Source organism: Papio anubis, unplaced genomic scaffold (genome assembly GCF_008728515.1).
Source record: "Papio anubis isolate 15944 unplaced genomic scaffold, Panubis1.0 scaffold146, whole genome shotgun sequence".
NCBI lineage: Eukaryota > Metazoa > Chordata > Mammalia > Primates > Cercopithecidae > Papio > Papio anubis.
This window is the reverse complement of record NW_022161425.1, coordinates 97,984-121,213: the sequence shown is the minus strand read 5'-3', so window position 1 is coordinate 121,213 and position 23,230 is coordinate 97,984. Positions and strand designations below refer to the sequence as shown.

The window sequence follows — 23,230 nt, the reverse complement described above, 5'->3', positions numbered from 1 at the left end:
GAAGCAAAAGAAAGAAAATCACAGAGAATCAAAAAATTAAATGGAAACAAGAGCTCTGTAGGGTGAGGTATAACATACTAGTATATAGGATACTTTTTGTACTAGCTGACTTACCTTCTGAGGTTTAACTGGAGAAAAATATATCTGTCTTATAGAGTGTCAAATTCTTTTAAATAATACAAGTTTTTAACTGTGAATACTTCTCCTGATAATTAAATGCATATTTATTTTATTTTTTTTTTTTTTTGAGACGGAGTCTCGCTCTGTAGCCCAGGCTGGAGTGCAGTGGCCGGATCTCAGCTCACTGCAAGCTCCGCCTCCCGGGTTCACGCCATTCTCCGGCCTCAGCCTCCCGAGTAGCTGGGACTACAGGCGCCCGCCATCTCGCCCAGCTATTTTTTTTATTTCTTAGTAGAGACGGGGTTTCACTGTGTTCGCCAGGATGGTCTCGATCTCCTGACCTCGTGATCCGCCCATCTCGGCCTCCCAAAGTGCTGGGATTACAGGCTTGAGCCACCGCGCCCGGCCTTAAATGCATATTTATTTAAATCACAATTTTAATGGCTATATAGAAGGCCATTATTTGGAAACCCCATTATTTACTTAACAAGTTAAATTTTCTTATTTTTATTTTTTTGTGTGTTATAATAAGTGTTGCAAGGCATAACTGCATGTAAGTCTTTTTCTACCATTCTAATTATTGACTTGGAATAAATTCTTCAATGTAAAAATATTTGGTTAAGTTATAGGAAGTTTTTAAGAAGTTCTTTGCTCATTACTTCTTAATTGTTCTCACGAAAATTTATATTCATTCATAGTTCAACAAAGAGAGTGTGAAATGGCCATTCCTCTACCCCCAATAATCATTTTCTTTTAATTATACACTTGTAATCTTAATATGCATGGAGTATAAAGAAAAATATAGAGTAATTTATGATTAGCATATTCAATATCTCTCTCTCCTACATAAATAAAATTAATTCAGAGTTCATGTTAAAAATACATATTATTTTTGTTGTTTAATTAAATATTATGTTCTGTCTTATTCTAAAAGAGATTTAAAATTTGTTGATAAAATATATAATAATCAGCAAGATACATTTAAATTATTACTAAAAAAAGAAACAAAAGATATATGGGATAATAGATGTTAGATTATTTAGCCTAGTCTCAGATTTTAATATTATAATTATTTTTAGGGATACTTGCCTTATTTTATAAAGATGAATATTTATATCTAATAATTCTGTAAACCTGTTTACAAAAGTAATGTCATTTTAATTGGTTAACTCTAAATGATCTGTCCACATTGAGGAGTAATTTTGACAGTTTAATATTTTTAAAAAATACTTTTCAGCTTATAAATTTACTGGATAGCTTCCTGTATTCTTTTCCATAACAGTTGTTGAAGTTACTAGTAACAGAACGTTTTTAACTAGAAGATGTTCTTTTCTCATTATTTTTCAGGTATGTGTGTCATTTGGAAGAGAGTCTAGTAATAAAGTAAATACCTCAGAACTAGAAAAGAAAAAAAATATTCAAGAATATAGGAAATTTTTTGGAATAATAAACCAATATAGGAAGAAGTAGATCTCAAAGTGAATTCTATTTTCTAACAAAATGAATTTTAATATAAGTATATTTAATGGCAGATTGACTTTAAACCAAGAAGAAGAGAAGAAATGCCAATATATTAAATGAAAAAATTAGGCAAGAATTAGGAAGAATCGAAGAGCAACGTAAGAAAAAGTTACAAGTGAAGCAACTTGAACTGGCTCTCTGAATATACAAAATATGAAATTGAAGACTGTAAGAAGTAATTTGAATCAGGTAAATCAGTCTCTGGTAAAAATTTTATATTTTTAACTTTATTTCTACAATATTACTTTTAATATCCCTTCGATTTAGTGTGTATTATTCAGAATTATGATAATACTGCTATAATATTTAGAAACAAGCTTTCGTACGTTTCATTCATAAGTTTTCATTTATCTTGGGTATGTACGTAGGAATGGAATTGCTGGGTCATAAAGTACCTATGCATAACCTTTTCAGAAATCACCTCACAGTTTTTCAAAGTGTGTGCTATTTTACTTTCCCACCGGCAATGTATGAAAGATCTAATTTCTCTACGGCCTCACCAGGCTGGAGTCCAGTGGCGTGATCTCAGTTCAGTGCAAGCTCCGCCTCTCGGGTTCACGCCATCCTCCAGCATCAACCTCCCAAGTAGCTGAGACTACAGGCACCCACCACCACGTCCGGTTAATTTTTTTGTATTTTTTAGTAGAGACGGGGTTTCACCATGTTACCCAGGATGGTCTCAATCTCCTGACCTCGTGATCTGCCCGCCTCAGCCTCCCAAAGTGCTGGGATTACAGGCGTGAGCCACCGCATCCAGCTGTTTGTCATTTTTTATTGTGGGTACACTAGTGGGTGTTAAGTGGTATCTCCTTGTGGTTTTGATTTTGTATTTTCTTGATGGCTTGTGATGTTACGCTTTTCTTCATGCACTTATTGGACACTCATATCTTCTTCACAAAAAATGCCTATTTAAATATTTTGCCTATTTTTATGTATTTTTTCTGTTTACTGTTGAGTTGTAAAAGTTTTTTGTGCATTTTGGATACAGATTTCTAATCAAATATATATGTTGCAAAAATTTTCTCCACTTTTCTGGCTGTCCTTTTATTTTCTTCGTTATGTCCTTTGAAACACAAATGTTTCTCATTTTGATGAAGCCCAGTACATTTTCTTTTATCACTGTGCTTTTGGTGCCATATCTAAGAAACTATTGCCAAATCCAAGGCCATGAAGATTTATTGCTATTTTTTATTCTAAGAGTTTTATAGTTTTGCAATTCAGAAACATAAAATCAAATACTGCATGTTCTTACTTAAAAATGGGAAATATATAATGTGTACACATGAACAAAGAGTGTAAAATGATAAGACACTGTAGACTCAGAAGGGTGAGAGGGTGGGAGGGGAAAGGATGATGAGAAATTACTTAGTGGATTCAGTGTACATTGTTCCAGTGATAAACACACTAAAAGCCCAGACTTCACTCCTACCCAATATACCCACATAACAAAATTGCACTTGGACTCCTTAAATTTATACAATTTTTAAGAATGGTTTTAGAGTTTTGGTTCTGTGATTAATTTTATAATGTTTTATTGTGGTAAAGCATATGTAATAAGCTTTGCCATTTTAAACATAAAATTCAGATGCATTAATTACATTCAGAATGTTGTGCAATCATCAAAACTATGTATTTCCAAAAAAATTTTCACCCCAAACTGAAACTCTGTACTCATTAAGCAATAACTCCTCATTCTCCCTTTCCTCCCAAGCCCCCGGTAGGGATAAATTTTATGGTATTTTAATTAATTTAAATGTAAACAACTAAATGCAGCTGGTGGCTGTCATACTGGACCTCACAGTTCTAACACCACCAGTATCAACCCCTGGACAGATATAATCATTTCTAACTTGCTTTTGCATTTATTATTATTCTATTTATGGCAATCCGTAATCCGTTCTCCCATAAGGCTGGACTATTCCTGTAAGAACATATTTTACACCATTTCATTCCCAGCTCTGAATCCTCCAGTGGTTACCTATCACAATTAACAAAGAAATCCAAGCTGTTTATTACGGTCTGTGTTTATCTGCTCCTCGGATTGTGTGCATTCTCCTTTCCTCCTCCCAGTGCCTGTAGCCTGACTGGTCTTTGTAGTGGTCTTTGAGCTCATCAAGTGCTGTCTGCATTCAGACTTTGCACAGTGTTTCTTCTCTCTGCCCTCTAGACATTTGCTTAACTCACTCCATCATAGCTGACCTGCTCAAGTGTCATCTCCTCAAAAAGATTGTTCCAGAGCTCCCTATCTAAAGTAGCAGCCCCTGACCCCTGAATGTGATTACCCTACCTTATTTTCTTTGTATTATTATACTTTTTATTTAGAAAGTGACTCACTCTGTCACCAAGGGTGGGGTGCAGTAGCACAATCATGGATCACTGAAGCCTCAAACTCTGGGGCTCAAGCAGTCCTCCTGTCTCAGCCTCACAAGTTGCTGGGACCACAGGTGAGCACCACCACACTTGGCTAATATATTTCTTCATAGCACTTAGTACATCCATCACTTTAATGTGGAACTGTTTATGCATTTATGTTCTACCTCTGTCACTATACTGTAAACTCCATAAAGACAGACCTTCTCTCTCCAGTTCCCATAATACTACCCAGCATAAAATAGGCTGTAAGTAAACATCTGTTGAGTACATAAAAGAAGAATCTTATTCATTTCAAGGCTATAATCTATGTTAGATTTAAAGAGATAGTCTCCTGACTAAATGGAAGTGTTTATTGAAGCATGACTCTTTAAAAAAAGTGTTGCACTTAGTGGATAAGCTTTTGTATGTGCTGCTGGATTCATTTTGCCAGTCTTCTATTGAGGATTTTCACATCAATATTCATAAGGGATATTGGCCTTAAATTTTCTTTTTTTGTTGTGTCTCTGCCAGGTTTTGGTATCAGGATGATGCCAGCCTCATAAAATGAGTTAGGGAGGAGTCCCTCTTTTTCCATTGTTAGGAATAGTTTCAGAAGGAATGGTACCAGCTTCTCTTTATATCTCCAGTGTAATTCAGCTATGAATCCATCTGGTCCTGGGTTTTTTTTGGTTGGTAGGCTATTAATTACTGCCTCAATTTCAGAACTTGTTATGGGTCTATTTAGGGATTCGACTTCTTCCTGATTTTGTGGTGGGAGGGTGTATGTGCCAGGAATGTATCCATATCTTCTAGATTTTCAAGTTTATTTGCAGAGAGGTGTTTATAGTATTCTCTGAGGGTAGTTTGTATTTCTGTGGGATCAACAGGGATACCCCCTTTATCTTTTTTTTTTTTTTGAGATGGAGTCTCACTCTGTCACCCAAGCTGGAATGCAGTGGTGCAATCTCAGCTCACTGAAACCTCCACCTCTGGGGTTCAAGCAATTCTTCTGCCTCAGCCTCCCCAGTAGCTGGGACTACAGGCACGCACCACCACACCCAGTTAATTTTTGTATTTTTAGTACAGATGGGATTCACCATATTGGCCAGGCTGGTCTCGAACTCCTGACCTTGTGATCCACCCACTTTGGCCTCCCAAAGTGCTGGGATTACAGGCATGAGCCACCATACCAAGTCCCCTTTATCATTTGTTATTATGTCTACTTGATTCTTCTCTTTTTTCTCTATTAGTCTAGCTAGTGGTCCATTTATTTTGTTAATCTCCTGGATTCATTGATATTTTGAAGTGTTTTTCATGTCTCTATCTCTTTTGTTTCTACCCTGAACTTTGTTATTTCTTGTCTTCTGGTGGCTTTTGAATTTGTTTATTCTTCTCTAGTTTTTTAAATTGTGATATTAGGGGGTCGATTTTAGGTCTTTCCAGCTTTCAGTTGTGGGCATTTAGCATTATAAATTTCCCTCTTAACACTACTTCAGCTGTGTCTCAGAGATTCTGGTACATTGTCTCTTTGTTCTCACTGGTTTCAAAGAACTTTGTTATTTCTGCCTTAATTTTGTTATTTACTCCATAGTCATTCAGGGGCAGGTTGCTCAATTTCCATGTAATTGTGTGGTTTTGAGTGAATTTCTTAATCCTGAGTTCTAATTTGTACATGTACAAATTAGAGTACACCATGGAATGTTATGCAGCCATAAAAAAGAATGAGTTCATGTTCTTTGCAGGGACATGGATGAAACTGGAATGTAGAGGACTATGTGCTCGCAAACGAGATGTTCCCAATAACTCCTGCTCTTGCAAACGAAGCAGGGCGTTCCTTCCCTGCAAACAGGGAGGACAAAGGAGCCAGCTGCTAACAGCAGACCCTGGGGGCTTGTTTATGTATAAACATCTTGAAAATCCAGAAAGTCAGGGAAAGGTCAGAAAAACAACAATGTGTCTTGTGAGTTGGCAACATTCCACAAACGACTGTATAAAATAAAGCAGAGCACGCCATTCGAGGCAGCCACCATGTTTGTCTTGTCTTGTGTTGTCTTGTGTGTTCATTCCTTTGTTTAGGAAACACGCGGACCCCAACACTGTAAGCCATCATTCTCAGCAAACTAACACAGGAACAGAAAACTAAACAGTGCATGTTCTCACTCATAAATGAGAGTTGAACAATGAGAACACATGGACACAGGGAGGGGAACATCATACACAGAGGCCTGTCAGGGGTTGGAGGGGAAGAAGAGGGAGAGCATTAGGACAAATACCTCATGCATGTGGTGCTTAAAACCTAGATTACAGGTTGATAGGTGGAGCAAACCACCACAGCACATGTATACCTATGTAACAAACCTGTACATTCTGCGCATGTATCCTAGAACTTAAAGTACAATTTTAAAAACAGATATAAATATTGTATACATAAAAAAAGATGCACAATGTTTATGAATAGAAAGATTTTTTATTGTAAATAAGTCATTTCTACTCATTAAATTATGGTTGAATGCAATCCTACTCAAAATCCTATCAAGTAATTTGAAAACTGACAAGCTGGCTTAAAATTTTTTTGAAAATTTAAAAGGACAAGAAGAACCAAGAAAATTCTGAAGAAGAACAGAGCTCAAGAATGTATACCATCAGATGTTTCCATCTTTACTACAATTAAAATAAGATAGTATTAGGAGAAGGACATACAAATAGAGAAACCAAAAACAAACTCATACTTATACCATTACCTGATTTATGACAAAGGTGAAACTGCAGTGCAGTGAGGAAATAATAATCTTCTCAATAAATGGTAGTAGATAATTTGGATATCAATATGGGGGAATAAAAGAATTTGACCCCATCTTACATCATAAAGGTCAATTGTAAGTAGGTTATAAAGCTCAATCTGAAAGATTAAAATTTTTTTTTAAAAAAAGCTATAACATAGACGAATACCTTTATGACAATGAGGTAGACAAAATTTCTTAAGCAAGACTAAATAAGCATTAACTACACAGAAAAAGTGATAAATTGGACCACATTAAAATTAAGAACTTGGTATTAACAAAGTCACCATTAAAAGAAAGAAAAACAAGTTGAAGTGGGAGAAGATATCTGCAATGTTTATGTCCAATCAAAAATTTATATCCAGAATGTATAAAAATATCCTACAAATCTTTATATATTCTGGATATAAATTTTTGATTGGACATAAACCAAAAAAGTCCAGGACCAGATGGATTCACAGCTGAATTCTACCAGAGGTACAAAGAGAAGCTGGTACCATTCCTTCTGAAACTATTCCAATCAATGGAAAAAGAGGGAATCCTCCCTAACTCATTTTATGAGGCCAGCATCATCCCGATACCAAAGCCTAGCAGAGACACAACAAAAAAAGGGAAATTTAAGCCGATATCCCTGATAACATTGATGCAAAAATCCTCAATAAAATCCTGGCAAACTGAATCCAGCAGCACATCAAAAAGCTTATCCACCATGATCAAGTGGGCTTCATCTCTGGGATACAAGGCTGGTTGAACATATGCAAATCAATAAACGTAATCCAGCATATAAACAGAACCAAAGACAAAAACCACATGATTATCTCAATAGATGCAGAAAAGGCCTTTGACAAAATTCAACAGCCCTTCACGCTAAAAACTCTCAATAAATTCGGTATTGATAGAATGTATCACAAAATAATAAGAGCTATTTATGACAAACCCACAGCCAATATCATACTGAATGGGCAAAAACTGGAAAAATTCCCTTTGAAAACTGGCACAAGACAGGGATGCCCTCTCTCACGACTCGTATTCAACATAGTGTTGGAAGTTCTGGCTAGGGCAATCAGGCAAGAGAAAGAAATCAAGGGTATTCAGTTAGGAAAAGAAGAAGTCAAATGTCCCTGTTTGCAGACGACATGATTGTATATTTAGAAAACCCCATTGTCTCAGCCTAAAATCTCCTTAAGCTGATAAGCAACTTCAACAAAGTCTCAGGATACAAAATCAATGTGCAAAAATCACAAGCATTCCTATGCACCAATAACAGAAAAACAGAGAGCCAAATCCTGAGTGAACTCCCATTTACAATTGCTTCAAAGAGAATACCTAGGAATGCAACTTACAAGGGATGTGAAGGACCTCTTCAAGGACAGCTACAAACCACTGCTCAATGAAATAAAAGAGGACACAAACAAATGGAAAAACACCCCATGCTCATGAATAGGAATAATCAATATTGTGAAAATGGCCATAATGCCCAAGGTAATTTATAGATTCAATGCCATCCCCATTAAGCTACCCATGACTTTCTTCACGGAATTGGAAAAAAACTACTTTAAAGTTCATGTGGAACCAAAAAAGAGCCCACATTGCCAAGACAATCCTAAGTCAAAAGAAAAAAGCTGGAGGCATCACGCTACCTGACTTCAAACTACACTACAAGGCTACAGTAACCAAAACAGCATGGTACTGGTACCATGACAGAGATATAGACCAATGGAACAGAACAGAGCCCTCAGAAATAATACAACATATATACAACCATCTGATCTTTGACAAACCTGACAAAAACAAGAAACGGGGAAAGGATTCCCTATTTAATAAATGGTGCTGGGAAAACTGGCTAGCCATATGTAGAAAGCTGAAACTTGATCCCTTCCTTACACCTTACACAAAAATTCATTCAAGATGGATTAAAGACTTAAATGTTAGATCTAAAACCATAAAAACCCTAAGAAGAAAACCTAGGTAATACCATTCAGGACATAGGCATGGGCAGGACTTCATGTCTAAAACACCAAAAGCAATAATGGCATGGCCAAAATTGACAAATGGAAGGATCTAATTAAACTAAAGAGCTTCTGCACAACGGCTATCAGAGTGAATAGGCAACCTATAGAACAGGAGAAATTTTTGCAATCTCTCATCTGACAAAAGACTAATATCCAGAATCTATAAAGAACTTAAATTTACAAGAAAAATCAAAACAACACATCAAAAAGTAGGTGAGATATGAACAGACACTTCTCAAAAGAGAACTTGCGACACAGACACATGAAAATGCTCATCATCACTGGCCATCAGAGAGAAGTAAAATCAAAACCTACAATGGGATACCATCTCTCACACCAGTTAGAATGGCAATCATTAAAAGTCCGAGGAAACAACAGGTGCTGGAGAGGGATGTGGATTAATAGGAACACTTTTACACTGTTGGTGGGACTGTAAGTAGTTCAATCATTGTGGAGAACAGTGTGTTGATTCCTCAAGGATTTAAACTAGAAATACCATTTGACTCAGCCATCTATTACTGGATATATACACAAGGATTATAAATCATGCTGCTATAAAGATACGTGCACATGTATGTTTATTGCAGCACTATTCACAATAGCAAAGACTTGGAACCAACCCAAATGTCCATCAATGATAGACTGGATTAAGAAAATGTGGTATACACCATGGAATAGTATGCAGCCATAAAAAAGGATGAGTTCATGTCCTTTGTAGGGACATGGATGAAGGTGGAAACCATCATTCCGAGCAAACTATTGCAAGGACTGAAAACCAAACACCACATATTCTCACTCATAGGTGGGAATTGAACAATGAGAACACTTGGACACAGATTGGGGAACATCACACACCGAGGCCTGTAGTGGGATAGGGGGTGGGGGGAGAGATAGAATTAGGAGATATACCTAATGCAAATGATGAGTTAATTGGTGCAACACACCAACATGGCACATGTATACATATGTAACAAACCTGCACGTTGTGCACATGTACCCTAGAACTTAAAGTATAATAAAATAAATAAATAAATAAATAATAATCTCCTACGAATCAGTTACAGAATATATTCAAAGAGCCAATTAAGCATCAGAAAATGTGTTCATCAAGCACATGCAACTTAAAGTGACAATGGGATACCATGACACACAGACCAGATTGGTCAAAATGAAAAATACAGACAATGCCAAGTGACAGCAAAGATATGGAGCAACTAGAACTGGTGAAGGTAAAATAGCACAACCACCTTGAAAAATTCTTAGGCAGCATTTAATAAAGTTAATATATACATTTCCTAAGACCCAATAATTCCATTCTTGTTATATAGCCAACAGAAATGCATACAAGTGTACCAAATGACATGTATAAGAATGTTCATAGAAGCATTATTTGTAATAGCCAAGAGCTGGAAACAACCCAATTGTACATCAATGGTAGAATGAACGCATAAATTGTAGTGATTGTAGTGTATTCTTACAATGAAATACTATAGCGCAATGAAAATAAATAAACTGGGGATACCTGAGATAAGATGGCCGAATAGGAACAGCTCCAGTCTCCAACTCCCAGTGCCAGCGACACAGAAGAACGGTGATTTCTGCATTTTCAACTGAGGTACTGGGTTCATCTCACTGGGGAGTGCCGGAGGATCGTGCTGGTCAGCTGCTGCAGCCCGATCCGAGAGAGCTTAAGCAGGGCTGACATGTCGCCTCACCTGGGAAGCGCAGGGAAAGAATCCCTTTCCTAGCCAGGGGAACTGAGACCCGCTAACTTACCCTGGAAAATCGGAACTCCACCCCAATATTGCGCTTTAAGCAAATGACACACCAGGGAGATCATATCCACACACACCTGGCGGGAGAAGTCCCACCCCTTGGAGCCCTCCCTCGTACTAACACAGCAGTCTGTGATCTACCAAGAGCCTTGGCGAGAATCACAGGGGGCTTCCGCCATTGCTGAGGCTTAAGTAGGTGGCAAGCTGCTGGGAAGCTCCAACTGGGTGGGCCAGCATCAGGAAACCTGCCTGTCTCTGTAGACTCCACCTCTGGGGACGGGGCACAGCTACACAACAACAACAACAGCAACAACAAAGCAGCAGAAACCTCTATGACGCAAAACTCTGTCTGACAGCTTTGAGAGGCGAGTGGATCTCCCAACACGGAGGCTGAGATCTGAGGAACGGACAGACTGCCTGCTCAAGTGGGTCCCTGACCCTGGTAGCCTAACTGGGAGACATCCCCACTAGGGGCAGTCTGACACCCCACACCTCACAGGGTGGAGTACACCCCTGAGAGAGCTTTCAAAGCAAAATCAGACAGGTACTGCTCGCTGTTCAGAAATATTCCTCTTCTGCAGCCTCTGCTGCTGATACCCAGAGCAAACAGGATCTGGAGTGGACCTCAAGCAATCTCCAGCCAGACCTACAGCTGAGGTCCTGACTGTTAGAAGGAAAACTATCAAATATGGGAAGGACACCTACCTAAAACCCATCAGTACATCACCATCATCAAAGACCAGAGGCAGATAAAACCACAAGATGGGAAAAGCAGGGCAGAAGAAAGCTGGAAATTCAAAAATAAGAGCACATCTCCCCAGCAAGGGGCATGGCTCATGTCGCCAGCAGCGGATCAAAGCTGGACAGGAGAATGACTTTGGCCGAGATGAGGAGAAGAGGCACCAGTCCCATCAAATTTCTCAGAGCTAAAGGAGGTACATTATCCAGCGCCAAAGAAACTAAAATCTTGAAAAAATTGGAAGAATTGTGGCTAGAGTAATTAATGCAAGAGAAGGTCATAAGCGAGGAAATGAAAGAGATAAAAACCATGACCGCGAAAAAATAAACGACAAATGCGAGAAAGCCAGTAATGACGATCAACTGGAAGAAAAGAGTATCAGCGATTGAGGATCAAATGAATGAAATGAAGCCGAGAAAACAAAAGAAAAGAAAAGAAATGAACCACGAAACCTGCAAGAAGTATGGGATTATGTAAAGACAAAATCTACGTCTGATTAGGGTGCACAAGTGAGAGAGGAAAAATGGAACCAAGTTGGAAGACATAACAGGATATCATCAGGAGAACTTCCACAACCCTGAGTAGGGCGAACAACATTTAAAATCAGGAAATACAGAGAGAAACTTCTACAAAGATACTCCTCGAGAACTCGAGACACGCAATTGTGAATTCGCAAAGTTGAAATAGAGAAAAATCTTTAAGAACCAGAGAGAAAGGTCGGGTTACCCACAAAGGAAGCCCATCAGACTCACAGCAGATCTCGGCAGAAACTCTCAAGCCAGAAGAGGTGGGGGCCAATATTCGAAACATTCTTAAAGAGAAAGAATTTAGATTTCATATCCAATGACTAAGTTCATAAGTGAAGGGAAAATAAAATCCTTTTCAGATAAGCAAATGCTTAGAGATTTTGTCACCACTAGGCCTGCCTTACAGAGACCGAAGGAAGCACTCAACATGGAAGGAACAACTGGTACCAGTCATTGCAAAAACATGCAAAATGTAAAAAGAAGACCATGTCCAGTAGGAAGAAACTGCATCAACTAGCGAGCAAATAACCGGTTAATATCATAATGGCAGGATCAAGTTCACACACACCAACAATCTTAACCTTAAATATGGATTAAATGCTCCAATGAGGCACAGACTGGCAAACTGGATAAAGAGTCAAGACCCACATCAGTCTGCTGTATTGGGAGACCCATCTCTCCTGCATGAGAGACATACATAGACTCAAAATAAAGGGATGGAGGAAGATTTACCAAGCAAATGGAGAACAAAAAGAAGCAGGGGTTTACCAGTCTAGTCTCTGATAAAACAGACTTTAAACCATCAAAGATCAAAGAGACAAAGAAGGCCATTACATAATGGTAAAGGGATCAATTCAACAGGAAGAGCTAACTATCCTAAATATATATGCACCCAATACAGAGCACCCAGATTCATAAAAGCAGTCTTAGAGACTTACAAAGAGACTTAGACTCCCTTACAATAATGGGAGACTTCCCAGCACTCCACTGTCAACATTAGACAGATCAACAAGACAGAAAGTTAACAAAGGATATCCAGGGTGAACTCATCCTGCAGCAAGCGAAGACCTAATGAACATCTATAGAACTCTCCACCCCAATCAACCCAGAATATACATTCTTCTCAGCACCATCGTACTTACTCCAAATTGACCATATAATTGGAAGTAAAACACTCCTCTCAGTAAATGTACAAGAATTGAGAAATTATAACAAACTGTCTCTCAGACCACAGTGCAATCAAATAGAACTCAGGACTAGAAACTCAATCAAAACCGCTCAACTACATGGAAACTAGACAAGCAACCTGCTCTATAGTTATTTCACTGGGTACATAACAGAAATGAAGGCAGAAATAAAGATGTTCTTTGAAACCAGTAAGGAACAAAAGATACAACATACCAGAATCTGGGACACATTTAAAAGCAGTGTGAGGAAATTTATATACTAAATGCCCACAAGAGAAAGCAGGAAAGATAAAAATTGACACTCGAACATACATGATTAAAAGAACTAGAGAGAAGCAAGAGCAAACACATTCCAGCTAGCAAGAAGGCAAAAAATAACTAAAGATCAGAGAGCAGAACTGAAGGAGATAGAACCTAAAACCCTCCAAAAATCAATGAATCAGTTGGTTTTGAAAAAGATCAACAAATTGACAGACCACTAGCAAGACTAATAAGAAGAAAGAAGAAGTCGGCCCTTAATTAAAATGATAAAGGGATATCACCACAGACCCCCACCAAATACAAACTACCATGAGAGAATACTATATAAACACCTCTCACATGCAAATAAACTGGAAAACCTAGAAGAAATGGATAATTTCTGGACACTTACACTCTTCAAGACTAAACCAGGAAGAATTTGAGTCCCTGAATAATAGACCAATAGTAGGCTCAGAAATTGAGGCAATAATTAATAGCCTACCAACCAAAGAGTCAGGACCAGATGGATTCACAGCTGGGTCTACCAGAGGTATAAGGAGTTGGTACCATTCCTTCTGAAACTATTCCAATCAATAGAAAAGGGAATCCTCCTAACTCATTTTATGAGGCCAACATCATCCTATTGCAAAGCCTGGCAGAACACAACAAAAGAAAGGTACTAGATAATGTCCTGATGAACATCGATGCAAAAATCCTCAATAAAATACTGGCAAACCCGATTCAACAACACATCAAAAGCTTATCACCATGATCAAGTGAATGCATCCCTGGGATGAGCTGGTTCAACATTATAAATCAATAAACATAATCCAGCATATAAACAGAACAAAGACAAGAACCACATGATTATCTCAATAGATGCAGAAAAGGCTTTTGACAAAATTCAACAGCCCTTCATGCTAAAAGCTCAATAAATTATTGATGGAACATACCTCAAAATAATAAGAGCTATTTATGACAAACCACAGCCAATATCATACTGAATGGTAAAAAAACTGGAAAAATTCCCTTTGAAAACTGGCACAAGACAGGGATGACCTCTCTCACCACTCTGATTCAACGTAGTGTTGGAAGTTCTGGCCTTCAGGGCAATCAGGCAAAGAGAAAGAAATCAGGGGTATTCAGTTTAGGAAAAGAAGAAGTCAAATTGTCCCTGTTTGCAGATGACATGATTGTATATTTAAACCCATTGTCTCAGCTACAAAATCTCAGCTGATAAGCAACTTCAGCAAAGTCTCAGGATACAAAATTAATGTGTGCAAAATGCAACATTCTTATACACCAATAACAGACACAGAGCCAAATCATGAATGAACCATTCACAATTGCTTCAAGAGAATAAAATACCTAGGAATCAACTTACAAGGGATGTAAAGGACCTCTTCAAGGAGAACTACAAACCACTGCTCAGTGAAATAAAAGAGAGGACACAAACAAATGGAAGAACATACCATGTGCTCATGGATGGGAAAAGAGAATCAATATCGTGAAAATGGCCATACTGCCCAAGGTAATTTACAATTCAATGCCATCCCCATCAAGCTACAATGAGTTTCTTCACAGAATTGGAAAAACTGCTTTAAAGTTCATATGGAACCAAAAAGAAACCCGCATCTACAAGACAATCCTAAGTCAAAGAACAAAGCTGGAGCATCACGTACCTGACTTCAAACTACCTACTGCGGCTACAGTAACCAAAACAGCGTACTGTTGCAAAACAGAGATATAGACCAATGGAACAGAACAGGTCCTCAGAAATAATACCACACATCACAGCCATCTGATCTTTGACAAACCTCAGAAAAACAAGAAATGGGAAAAGGATTCCTATTTAATAAATGAATTGCTAGGAAAATTGGCTAGCCATAAGAGTAAAGCTGAAACTGGATAGCTTTCCTTACTCATATATGAGAAATTAATTCAAGATGGATTAGAGACTTAAATGTTAGACTAATACCATAAAAATCTAGAGGAAAACTTCATTAGTACCATTCAGGACATAGGCATGGGCAAAACTTCATGTCTAAAACACCAGCAGCAAAAAGCTAAAATTGACAAATGGGATCTAATTAAACTAAAGAGCTTCTGCACAGCAAAACTACCATCCAAGAGTGAACAAGCAACCTACAGAATGGGAGAAATTTTTGCAATCTACTCATCTGACAAAGGGCTAATATCCAGAACCTACAAAGAACTCAAACAAATTTACAAGAAAAAAAACAAACCGCCATAAAAATTAAGACAAAAGGATAGACGGGCATTTCTCAAAGAAGATTCGCCACAGCCAACAGACATATGAAAAAAAATGCTCATCATCACTGGCCATCAGAGAAATGCAAATCAAAACCACAATGGGGTCATCCACACCAGTTAGAATGGCGATCATTAAAAGTCAAGGAACAGGTGCTGGAGGGATGTGGAGAAATAGAACCTTTACTGTTGGTGGGATTGTAAACTAAGTTCAACCATTATGGGAGAAACAATTATGGCGATTCACATCAGGATCACAGAACTAAGATGTGCCATATATTGGCCATCCCGATACTGGGGATATACCAAAGGATTATAAATTATGCTGCTATAAAGACATGCACCGCATTATGTTTATTGCAAAGCACTATTCTAAAAAGACTTGGAATCAATGAAATGTCCATCAGTGACAGATTGGATTAAGAAAATGTGGCACATATACACCATGGAATACTATGCAGCCATAAAAAAAGGATGAGTTTGCGTCCTTTGTAGCAGGGACATGGATGCAGCTGGAAACAACAGCAAACTATCACAAGAACGAAAACCAAACTGCATGTTCTCACTCATAGGGGTGGGAACTGAACAATGAGATCACTTGGACTCAGGAGAGAACATCCGCACACGGGGCCTATCATGGGGGAGGGAGGGAGGATTGCATTGGGAGTTATACCTGATGTAAATAATGAGTTGATGGGTGCAGCAGACCAACATGGCACAAGTATACATATGTATAAACCTGCATGTTATGCATGTACCCTACAACAGAGTATAATAATAATAAATAAATTGCAAAAAAAGAAAGAAAATAAATAAACTATGGCTATATACAACAAGATGGATAAATCTTACCAACAATGCTAGACAAATGAAGCCAAACCAGAAAATGCACATATTCTATGAATCCATATATGCAAAGTTCACAATAGGTGATAGTGGCTACTCCTTTGGGAAGGAGTGAGGAAAGGACTAAGAGAATACTACAGAGGGGGCTCTGAGTGTTTGTAATTTCTATTTCCCAATCCAGGTGGGGTTTACATGAGCATGCTAACTTTGTGGAAATTCATTGAACTGTAACTAAACATACGGAATTATTTACGAATAAAATGATACATAATTCAATGGGAAGCTGGGAGGATAGGGAGGAGGTGTGGGGGCACTAAAGAAACATGAGTGACCAAATGCTTACAATTGTTACTGTTGGGTTATGGAAACCTGGGGGTTTGTGTAATATTCTTTCCATTTTGTGTACGTTTAAAATTTTCCATTATAAAAGGGACAAAAAAAAAAGAGAGAGAAAACAAACAAAAAAAGTGTTGCACTCGTTAGTAAAAATAATCTTAAGGCCAGTTACTAAAAAGTAAACCCCTACAATTTTGAATAGCTATTTGCTAATATATTGATTTGCTGCCTTCTTGGGGTTAGCTTAGCTTCCTTTTTTAACTTGCTCCCTTCCTTCCCTGTAATAAAAGTCCATTCATTTTTTAACTTGCTCCATTCCTTCCCTTTAAATAAAGTCCTGCCTAAGCCCCAGACTCTATTTACCACCTCTCCCTTAAGATTTGAGATTGTTCCTTTTTAAGTCAGTGATAATGTCTCTCCCTGTTCTCTTGGTGTAACACTTACATTACCCAGCAGCAGGCCCTCTGTTTGAGGTAGCCCATGATGTTGCTTTTCTGATTAATCTTCCCTTATCCATAAACTTACCTGTCTAGAATCAGGAGAAAGTGTGTGCCCTGGAGCTGGATTCAGAGATCCATGATTACTTAATTCCACTTATGACTCCATCATTACACTATTTTAGGAAAATAAACAGATCTTGATTCTTTCATAAGAGCGGGATTACTCAGCAAGCAAATGGGAAAATCAGCAGGCCCAAATATGCGTGCATAGCAACTACTAGTTGGAAATTTGAACACAAAAATCTTTATCTACCCCAGTCTGTGGGCCACAAATCTGGACTGAGTATAAAAAAGAATAAAACCAAATACCACATGTTCTCACTTATTAGTGGGAACTAAATATTGAGTACACATAAACATAAAGATGTGAACAATAGACACTGGGGAACATGAGAAGGGAGGGAGGCAGTAAAGGGTTGAAAAACTATGAATTGTGTGCTATGCTCACTACCTGGATGATGGATTTATTTGTATTCCAGACCTCAACATTACACAATATATTTTTGTAACAAACCTGCACTTGTACCCCCAAATTTAAAATAAAAGTTGAAAAAATAAAAAGAATAGTTGATAGGTGCTGACGAGTTGATGGGTGCAGCACACCAACATGGCACAAGTATACATATGTAACAAACCTGCACGTTATGCACATGTACCCTAGAACTTAAAGTATAATAATAATAAATAAATTTTTAAAAAAAGAATTAAAAAAAAAGGTGATTGGCTGTGTCATACAAAAATACTATGACTTATCTTAAAATTAGTCTCTGACCCATGAGGAAAAAAATCAGACATCTTTGTGCAGATCTAGTTGACATTATTAGACAACTCTACTAGAGTTCTGCCTTAGTGGTTGTCATATACGTTGTTATAGCCATCCTTGAAAAGAAAAAAACAAGACAGGAAAACTGAAGCTTCAAAATCCTTCCTGTATTTTCTAAATATCTCTCATTGTATTGCTTGCATTCCTCCAACTGATAGATTCCAGAAGCTCACATAGTTGCAAATGAAAACATGAGTAGTAAATATACCCCCAAATTATTTCAGAACTCAGCAATTATAAATTGATTTTTATTCATATAGTTATCTTTTTATTGATCCATAATTCAAATTTAGCAATAAATGAAAGATAAATCATAAATGAACACTTGGAAAAAGGTTCAATGTTGGCATTTAATAAAAATAGTTTAATATGTTCTTATTCCTTTCTCATAAAAAAACTGGATGAAGAGAAATTTTAATCTTCATAAAAATGTAAATTCCAATGTAGATCAAATATTTGGTTGTTTTGTTTGTTGTAAGCGTGACTTTGTTTGCTTCATTTAGAGAGACTATAAGATGAAAAAGTTTAGCACTAGCAAGAGAATTAAGCACTAGAATCACAGAGAATGGGATTTTGAAATGCCCCTGTGAGTTTATAGACGTTCCTAAAGTTCCATGTTTAATATTCTGAATAAAATAGGTGGCTATGCTCAGGACCTTGGAAGTTAATAGTAACTTCTTTCTTTTTCAGATACTGTGTTGACCAGTGGTCATGCCACTGCCTATTTATTTGTTGAAAATATTGTTTACACAGTAAGTTTGCCTCTGTTTATTGAGCCATTCTTAGCTCATGTGTGGCTTGTACTTCTCTGAACCCTTTATATAAGAACTCTCCTTGTTACTATTCCTTATTTTAAATCTTCACAATGTATTTGATAGATCCTTTAAAGGCCTGAATGGTTATGAAATGTTTACATTATTGTTTTTGAAGATTACATAAAATCAGAATTTTTTGACAGGTGGTTAGCTGATTACCCCATTCTTCAAATGACCATTTCACATTTACCTGCAAAGGAGAACAACACTCAGAAAGGTGATGTCTCCCAAACCATCCAAGCTAAGAGAAAGTCTTTCTCTACTATTAATGAGAAGGTCCATCATAGATTGAGAGCTCTTCTGGAAGTGAATCTGCCTGTATGTTCCCTACAAACAACCCCTAGAGAGTTAGCTACTGAGATGGCTATATTTTCAAACTTAGCTGCCTTGGTGAAAGCAGTTCTGGAGTGGAGACATGGGATTTCTCATGGAAAGTGAAAATAACTCACTAAGAATAAGGTTTTTTCATACTCTTCTGTCTTTTCACAGTATATTCTTGTCGCTGATTGTCAGAATCTGGTTTTGAGACTACAGCTTGGACTAAAGTTTTGTCTAGAATTGTTTCTTTATTCAGTATAGACATTTTCATGCTATGATTTATTTTTAAGCCTAGGGGAAACAATAAGCAATGTCTGGCTATCTTATTTCAAATTTGATATGTAAAAATTGTGGATTGATTTTTATTGGAGCAAATTTGCAATGGAAAGTCTTTAGGTGATTTATTTGTTTGGCACCTAATACAGCTCTAAGTTCACAATAGTCATCTCATTTCAAATGTAAAGCCTCACCGTAAAAACAAAAACCATATACATACCCAAATGTATAGAAAATAAAGAAAGACTAAAAAAATTTGATTTTTGTAATTTTATCACCAAAGAGACAGTCACTACTAATGCTTTGCTGGGAATCCTTTGAAACGTTGTTCTATGTCCGTGTGTGTGTGTGTGTGTGTGTGTGTGTGTGTATTTTTAAATAAGATGATGCATTATACAACAAAAGGCTTTGTTATTTAAAAAAATTAGACACATGTTCTATGCCTTAAAATGTAATTCAACAAAATTATTGTTCATGATTAAAGAGTATTAAGTTTTACAGATGTTCCGTCACTTATCTCAGCAGTCTCCTATTTTAGACATTTTGGTTATTTCCAGCATTTAAAGATTATAACTAAATTGTTATGTTTGCCTGTCATGAACTGTCATAACCTGGCTAATGTTTAAATACTCTGCTAAAAAAAAAAAAAAAACATGAGTATGAGGTGATAAGTCTATGTGGAATCAGTAATCTCCTATGATAGCAGTCCCCAACCTTTTTGGCGCCAGGGACCAGTTTCATGGAAGACAGTTACTCCATGGACAAGGGGACTTCCATGAGTCCCCTAGGAGCTGGTTTCAGGATGATCCAAAAACATTACATTTATTTTGCAGTTTATTTATATTATATATTACATCATAATATATAAGAAAATAATTATACAATTCATCATAATGCAGAGTCAGTGGGAGTCCTGAGCTTGCTTTCCTGCAACTGAACAGTCCCATCTGGGGGTGATGGGAGACAGTGAGAGATCATCAGGGATTAGATTTTCAGAAAGAGCACTCAACTTAGATCATTTTTGTGCACAGTTCTCAATAGCATTCATGCTCCTGTGAGAATCTAATGCTGCTGCTGATCTGACAGGAGGCAGAGCTTCAGGTGGGAATGCCAGTGATAGGGAATGGCTGTAAATACAGACGAAGCTTTGCTTGCCAACCTGTTGCTCACCTCCTGCTGTGGGGCATGGTTCCTAACAGGCCATGATCTGGTACCAGCTCATGGCCTGTGTTGTGGGTTGGGGCCCCCTGCCCTAAGAGACAGTGGTGATTAATCCAGGTTGGATGTGATGATGTCTTAGCCTGGGATGTTAGAGGAGAAGGCAGTGAGATGTTGTCAGAGTCTGGATTTATTTTACCTTTTTAAAATCTAACAGAACTTGCACATGGATTAGGTTGTGAGTTATGGAAGAAAGAAATAAGTCAAGATTCATGTTTTTAAGAGGACAAAGGAGGAAAAATGAACAACTCGGTAGATGCTTAAAGGAACATTGTTAAGAGGCAATATCCATTTCATATTTTAAAAAAAACTTTTTACAAAATGTACAGAACAATTGAAGTCCCAAAATGATCAATAAAAACAACTTACTGATTTTGTCCGTTCAGCTACTCTCTTAACAGATTAATGAATCCATGTTGTATATGGCCTTAGGTTGGAGCAAACACTTGCCATGAACTGAGAGGGGCCTACTGTCACCATGGGATAAATCTTAGAGGAAGGCCAGCCATGACAGCAAAAGCATGTTCATCTTCAGAGTACTTTGGGGACACTCATTACTGGAAGTCATTGTTAAAAATTCTGAGACAAGGGAGTTAGGAAGATCGAACTCCCCAGTAAGCTATGAGTCATAATAATCTTTCCATAAGGAGAGGTAACTTGGAAGCAGGGATTCTGTAGCAGGTGGAGTTTGGATGAATCTGCCAGGCCAGCTGAGAAGCCCTGTCTGAGTGACTGTCTTCCTCTTCAGTTCAGTCATCTGGCTGTCTGGGGGAGTATGCTGACCTGGCTGGTGTTTTTTGGCATCTACTCAACCATCTGGCCCGCCATTCTCATTGCCCCAAATATAAGAATACAGATAATTATGCCTAATTTGGAGTTTGCCTTCTGTGTCTTGTGACAACAATGTTTCTCTATGTGTGGGTAAACGGGCCTTCTGTGTTTTACAACTGCAATGAGGTTCAGTAGAGGCTGGTCCCCTACCTGTTTCTACCAGATCTATCAGGAGGTAAACCAAATTTTAGCACCTGGAAGATGTCACTCAGTCCACAGAAATGGCATTTTAAATTTAGTGTATTATAAAAAGTCAACTAAAATCCTCTTAGTTACCTGGCATGTCCACATTTTCATAATAAATTATGTGTTAATTGCACATAGTACTGACATGTACAGTTTGTGGCCCTTTGGAAACTGGAGTTATTTCAAGTTTTTCATAATCCAGTGATTATATTGGTTACAGTTTTGATGTTGTACTCTGATTAGTAGTTATCCTCTGCTGAGTCACCTATGGAAGATGTAAGAGCTCTATGAACCAGCATCTCTCATTGTTCATCTCTTTGAACTAGAGAGGCTGAGATTAAAGACCTTTATACTCATTTGAATGTCTCTCTATTCTTTTCTTTTATGTTACCTTTGTCTAGTGCATGAGATTGAGCCATCAACAGTGACAAACTGGATCATGGAATTTCACAGTATCAAGTTTGGATATAAAGGAGCTTGGCAATCTTGTGGTCCACAACACCTCAATTTACCAAGGAAGCTGTGCAAGCTCAGGTCTCCAGGTTCATCCCAGGAACCCACAGTGTTCCTGTCCTTAGATCCCCAAAACAGGCTGCGGGACCCTGTGCTTTAGAGACCTCTGCAATGGCCCTCCCTAGCTGGGTGTGTTCCTCTGCACAGAGTGAAAAGTTGTGATGCACACAGCCAGTCTTCCCACTTTTAATCTGTTCTCTGGTCTCCCAGGAACCCGAGTCTCTTTCTCAAACAGGAAATGCCCACTGCCCAGGCCTGCCTGGGCCTCCTTCCAGATCCAGGCCAGTTTGCACAATCCTGGGCCCTAGGGGCAGCTGTTTGCAAGGGACGTGCACTGAGTAGATTGATGTTTGCACTGGTGTTTCCACACACGTTAGAAGAGGATGTTCATGCTGGGACATGGAACCCAGGTGGGAAGGGAAGAACAGTGTGTCAGACTTTAATTGGTGTTTCTGACCCAGGAATACATATTTTAGGGGCAGGCCTGTGCATGGCACAGCTGTCTGCTATCTCTGCCTCACTCTGCAGAAGTAAACAAAATCCCCCAGGTTCACCCAAGTCTAGACCGTGTCCAGCTGCTGTTTCTTGTGAGGTACATATTGAAGGTAGTTAATACAAATTGTTGAACCAATGAATTGGTCTGTCTTGTGCACCAGTCTATGAGGTCTCAAAGGACTGGATCAAGGTCTGTTTTGCTCATTACTGTATTTCCACACACAGGAGACATACTTAATAAATATGTGCTGAATAAAAGTGAAAGAAGAATAATAAGTCAAGAGTTATAAATCCAGGAACACTCTAAAAAATCCAGGCCAGACACTTTTGACCAGATAGTGTAGTTAACTAGAGCAGTATCCTCCATATGTGTGTTCAGAGCCTGCTCTGAGGGACTAGGCAAATGCAAGTGAAATGCAAGTTTGCCAAAAGGTTTCACACACCTGTAGGTACATTCAGGGTTACATGAAGACTGCCTGATTTCAGGACTTATTTCCTTTATTTGCGTAATGCTTGTCCTCAGTCCTTAAGATGTCCCCTTCAGCATTT

The 23,230-nt window shown here is 38.0% G+C and overlaps 1 long non-coding RNA gene across 1 annotated transcript; it reads left to right on the top strand.

Moving 5' to 3' along the window:
* The first annotated feature begins 534 nt into the window (after positions 1-534).
* On the top strand, positions 535-22,817 carry LOC116272654. Its single transcript, XR_004181283.1, has 3 exons — positions 535-1,830; positions 18,720-18,781; positions 22,075-22,817. It is a non-coding gene; the product is annotated as an uncharacterized LOC116272654 (long non-coding RNA).
* The last annotated feature ends 413 nt before the right edge of the window (positions 22,818-23,230 follow it).